General features: G+C 53.1%; 1 long non-coding RNA gene across 2 annotated transcripts; it reads right to left on the reverse strand.

Annotated features, from left to right (window-relative positions):
* Positions 1–2,016: 2,016 nt before the first annotated feature.
* LOC112547105 (uncharacterized) lies at positions 2,017–5,476 on the reverse strand. 2 transcript variants are annotated; one of them, XR_012906546.2, is made up of 3 exons: positions 4,758–5,476; positions 2,863–3,022; positions 2,017–2,102 (listed from the first exon to the last, which is right to left on the reverse strand). It is a non-coding gene; the product is annotated as an uncharacterized LOC112547105 (long non-coding RNA). The 2 variants fall into 2 exon arrangements; XR_016350407.1 differs by lacking the exon at positions 4,758–5,476 and having other exon boundaries at positions 2,863–4,751.
* Between the last annotated feature and the right edge of the window lie 207 nt (positions 5,477–5,683).

Below are 5,683 nucleotides of genomic sequence, written 5' to 3' on the forward strand. Positions count from 1 at the left end.
CACTGTGTGAAGAAGAACTTTCTTTTATTAGTGTTAAACCTGCTACCTATTAATTTCATTTGGTGTCCTCTAGTTCTTCTATTGTGGGAACAAGAAAATAACTTTTCTTTATTCACCCTCTCCACACCACTCATGATTTTACAGACCTCTATCATATCCCCCCTCAGTCTCCTCTTTTCTACACTGAAAAGTCCCAGTCCTCATATGGGACCCGTTCCAAACCCCTAATCATTTTAGTTGCCCTTTTCTGAACCCTTTCCAAGGCCAAAATATCTTTTTTGAGGAGAAGAGACCACATCTGTACACAGTACTCAAGATGTGGGCGTACCATAGTTTTATACAGGGGCAGTAAGATATTCTTCATCTTCTTTTCTATCCCTTTTTAATCATTCCTAACATCCTATTTGTTTTTTTTCCTGCAGCTGCATATGGAGTGGATGTTTTCAGAGAACTATCCACGATAACTCCAAGATCTCTTTCCTGATTAGTTGTAGCTAAATTACCCCCCATCATATTGTATATATAGCTGGGGTTATTTTTCCCGATGTGCATTACTTTACTCTTATCCACATTAAATTTAATTTGCCATTTTGTTGCCCAATCACTCAGTTTGGGGAGATCTTTTTGAAGTTCTTTGCAGTCTGCTTTTGTCTTGACTATCTTGAACAGTTTAGTATCATCTGCAAACTTTACCACCACACTGTTTACCCCTTTCTCCAGATCATTTATGAATATGTTGAATAGGATTGGTCCTAGAACTGACCCTTGGGGGACACCACTAGTTACCCCTCTCCATTCTGAAAATTTACCATTTATTCCTACCCTTTGTTTCCTGTCTTTTAACCAGTTCTCAGTCCATGGAAGGAACTTCCCTCTTATCCCATGACAACCTAATTTACACAAGGGTCTTTGGTGAGGAACCTTGTGTGACGTAGTGGGGGTACTTGCTGGGCTGTGGTGACCTCTGCTGTCTGGAGCAAGACCCAGCAGGGAAAACTTTATTATGCAAAGGTGACTCCATACCGGTTGAACCAGCCAAGCCCCCATGGGGAGAAACAAAGGGAGGTGCAATGCTGCCCTGGCTGGGGGCAGGGCTTGGAGAGGGGGAGTTAGTTCCTGTCGGGAAAGCAGGGAAGAAGGAGCTGGGGAGGGGGCTGGGATCCCCCCATCTCAAGGGGGCACTGAGGCCTCTTAGCCCCCAGTTCCTGTAACCAGATTACATCTGTGCTGTGCTGTATCCTGGAGAAGCAATAAACCACCCTCAATTCCACTGGCTGGTGGAGTCTGTTTGGGCCATTTCGGGGTGCAGGAGACAGGGGACCCCCAACGCGCCGTCACACCTTGTCAAAGGCTTTCTGGAAATCTAAGTACATTATATCTATTGGATCCCCCTTGTCTGCATGTTTGTTAACCCGTTCAAAGAACTCTAATAGATTAGTAAGACCTGATTTCCCTTTGCAGAAATTATGTTGACTTTTGTCCAACAAATTCTGTTCTTCTATGTGTCTGACAATTTTATTCTTTACTATTGTTTCAACTAATTTGCCCGGTACTGACGTTAGACTTACCGGTCTGTAATTGCCAGGATCGCCTCTAGAGCCCTTTTAAAATATTGGCATTATGTTAGCTATCTTCCAGTCCTTGGGTACAGAAGCTGATTGAAAGGATCGGTTACAAACCACAGTTAATAGTTCTCAATTTCACATTGGAGTTCTTGGGTGAATGCCATCTGGTCCCAGGGACTTGTTACTGTTTAGTTTATCTGTTTGTTCCAAAATCTGCATTAATGACACCTCAATCTGGGACAATTCCTCAGATTTGTCACCTAAACAGAATGGCTCAAGTTTGAGAATCTCCCTCACGTCCTCAACCATGAAGATTAATGCAAAGAATTCATTTCGTTTCTCTGCAATGACCTTATCAACTTCTCCTAGCTCTTACCGGTTAGGAGGAGTTCTTGAACAAACAGACTCACAGACGGACCGATAGACCGATGCACCTACCAATAGATGAAGATGCTGGTTTTGTGCACTTGTAACTGCATTTGAATTTCCGTCCAAATACAGCTTGACACAAATCACAAAGAAAACTTTAGTTGCTGCCTAGTAAATAAAAAATGCGCCAATCATTTTCTATAAATAAAAGTGTAAACAAAAAGACGATTCAAAATAAATGCAATGGCAGATATATAATTACTTGTGGGTCTGGGTCTTTAGTCAGTTCGCAAAACGAAACCCCACATTTTGTGTAAAGGCAACATTTAGTTGCAAATCGACATGGTTTAACGCGGCGTTCCTTAAACTGTGTTCCGTGGGATACCGGTGTGCCGTGGAGAACAGAAGAGTTAAAAATGGCCGCCCTTAAAGGGGCAGGTGACCTTTTTTTTTCCTCAGTAACTTTCCTCTGATCCTCTTTTTTTTTTGTCAATAACTTTTCCCTGCTCTCCCCCCCACTCAACAACAAAATCCTTGTTTGGTGTCCCTCGATCTGAAAAAGTTTAAGAAAGACTGGTTCAATGGCTCTCAGCCAATAAGAATTAATCTTTCTTTAGGAAAATCAGTAGAAAGTATAACTGCAAAACAAAACTAAAATCCATTCTTTAAATTGAGGGTTCCTGCTTGCTCATTTCAATCCTGGTTCGATCGCTCCGCCTTTTTTACTTCTGTGTTTGTCCCGCAGCCAGCCTAATGAGAACCTTTACAAAGGGACCAAGACAGCCAATCCCTGTTCATTTCAAACAGCTGCTTGGAAATCTTGTGTGTGACCGGGGAATCCCTCTTTTGGCAGTAAGGCATCATTCCCACAATGGTTTTACTGCCACGCACGCCGCCAGCCCTAAGTCCTGGTCCATGCAGTTCTTACCTCGGAATGTAGATGAATGCGACTTCATCCGCACAAAGACAACAAACCGAGACACGCCCTCGTGACTTGTCCCTTTCAAAAGCGGTGAAATTGGTGGTCACGTGGAAAATACGCTTTTAAAAAAATTGTCTGTGACGACTTCATGATGAAAAGTCCGTTTCTGGGGAAAAGATCAGAGAAAAGGAGGAAACGGTTCTCCCTGCCGCTGGATTTTGTAACCCTCCAGAGAAACAGAGCTTTCCCAGGGGGACTGTGGGGTAGACACAGGGAGGGGCCGTATCTAGAGAGAGTGAGAAGGGGAGGAGAGGCAGCAGGGGAAGGAGGCCCTAGAGGACCCACAGCGTGGAAAAATCTCCAGTACCTCGCCGGAGCATTTTTTCGCTGACAGGAGCTGCCGGCTTGCTTTGGAAGGCAGGGGAAGAATGCCACCGCGGAGGCGTTTTACATTACGGAAACCCCCCCCAGGATTCTGCATGGGGCCTTTCCTAAAAACGCAGGAATTCAGGCAGTGCCGGGCTCACTTTGGCTAGCGCGGCCATTCCAGCATCGGAGTGGAATTTTCCAGGCTGGGCATCTGCCATGGGCTGAATTGTGGTGGAAAGTTTCAGGCGGGACAGTTCAACTCACAGAACCTGGCTAGAGAAAAATCCCTTGTTTGGCCATTTTAAAAGGACCTTGTGATTTTGGGGCTGAGTGGCGCTCCCGTCCCCATGCTGCGGGCACAGGGACTTGAAGGGCCTTTGTTCCAAGGAGGTGCCGGCTGGCAGGCCTGGGGAAATCCGCTCCGCTTTGGCCAACAGCCTCTGTCCTGTGAAGACGCCTTAGCGCTTAGCAGTTAACATCTTCAAAGGTTCCCTCCTTGCTGAGCCTGTCCCACCCCGCGTGGTTCCGGTGTGCGACCAGACGGCGTCCTGCAACTTGTGCTGCCGCCGCATGCTCAGCTCACCCGCTGCCACTTGGCTTTTGATTGATCATAAAAGCCGCTGGGCTCCCCTTGGGATCCTGCCAGGGCAGAACCGGAGGCGACAGGCCGGTCTCTGTGCTGGGTCCAGGACACGGCCCGGAGGCCTCCGCAGGTCAGCTCCAGGGTTGCCCCCGGCTCGGAAAGGGGGTGAAATGTGGCGGTGCAGCGTTGGCCGATGCATTGCCAGGAACAGGCCAGCAGGTGGCAGCACGGGGCTTTGTCATAGGCCTGGCCCCCCCGACAGCCCCGTCCCCACGCCGGGGAACCCACCAGCCCACAGGGGCAGAGCGATGTGCCCACGGCACCCGGCCCGGGCGGGGGTCCCACCCTGCTCTGCACAGCGCCTGAGCCCCCCGGCCGCGCAGCAGGTCTGGCTCCTGCCCCGGGCCTGTCCCCTCGCCCCCCAGGGCCCGGCGGGGCAGGCTGTTTCTCACACACACCCCTGGCGCGAGCTCGGAGAAGGCCGGTCCGGGGAGGTCTCCCAGTGCTGGGCAGGGGACCGGGTGGCCTTTGCTCTTGGGGGAGCCAGTTCCATGTGCGGCTGGCCCCTGGGGACTGGCCGGTAGAAAGCGCCGTTTGGTCCCCAGGAGCAGACCCATCCCCCCCACGGCACGTGGGAGCTTCTCCCGGGCTAGGCGCCTTAAGACGAGGCCGGAGACCCACCGGGGACGCACAGCACAGGCCTTCCCCAGCACACCCCCACTGGCGGCACTGCTCGCCCCAGAGCAAATTCCTGCTGGCAGGCCCGGCCTTCCCTGATCCCAGAGCAGGCAGCCTCGGCTGCGACCCTTTGGGGCACGTCTACACGGGCGGGGAGGCTGGCCGCTGGCTGGAGAGCCCACAGCCCCTCGAAGGCCCACACCCGCCTCGTGCCCAGCGCCGCAGGCCCAGCCGGCGTCTCAGTGCTGCCTTGCCTGCACCCTGGACCCACCTGGAGCCAGCCTCTTTGGATGGCTGACTTGCTCCGGTGCGGCTGGTGACATCACAGTAAGGGGTGCGGGCGACTGTGATGTCACAAGCAGACTGTGATGTCACAAACAGACTGTGACTGTCTAGCTGAGCCGGGCCGGCGAGGGCCCCCTGGGGTAGCAGGAACAGACGGAAGCAAGATTCTCTGGAGCTGCCCCACAGTCGCCCCCTTGTCCATTGTCCGAGCATTCTGCTGGTGTAAGCCAGCAGCTCCTCCCTCTACTGCCCCCCCCTTTCCCCAGTGAGTCACATCCCAGCCCTGACCCCTTGGCGCTGGGGGTGGGGGCTGAAAGGGATTCATGGGCAAGAGTAGCCCAAGTCAGCGCTGACGTGCAGGGAGCACAGGGAGGAAGATGGTCGAGCCCTCTAGTGATTTCAGCTGAGAAAACCCAGGCACGGGCCACACCCTCCTTGTGCGCTGTGCCAGGGCCGCTGGGCTGCTGTGGGCGCAGACAGAGTAGGACTCTCCTACCAGCTCCACCACTGAGTTCTTGGGCACATCCCCTCACGGTTCGTGCCTCAGTTTCCCCAGACCCAGCGGGCGAGGGCTAAAAAGCACCAGGTGTTCGCACAGCTGGATGTCGAGAGCCCTGCGGGGGCTGTGCCCGGGCCCTCGCAAGGACGCAGGTGTGGGGCCGAGGTGCCCAGAGGGAAGAGACAGAGCTGCAGACAAAAGCGGGGCCACTGGCATGGCTGGGAAGCCGGGCCGGAGCAGACACGTTTGCAGATGGAGGAGGGCGGGTCTGGGGAGCTGGGGGGGCAAGAGACCTGGGCGCAGGGAGTCGGCTGGCACCGCGCCAAGGGGACGGAGAGAGCGGGGGATGGAGGACAGAGGGGAGGCCGGCTCGCACCAGGGCAGGCGCCGTTCCGCTGGCCCGGGCAGGTCGT

Source organism: Pelodiscus sinensis, chromosome 11 (assembly GCF_052426305.1).
Source record: "Pelodiscus sinensis isolate ZL-2025 chromosome 11, ASM5242630v1, whole genome shotgun sequence".
Classification (NCBI taxonomy): Eukaryota; Metazoa; Chordata; order Testudines; family Trionychidae; genus Pelodiscus; species Pelodiscus sinensis.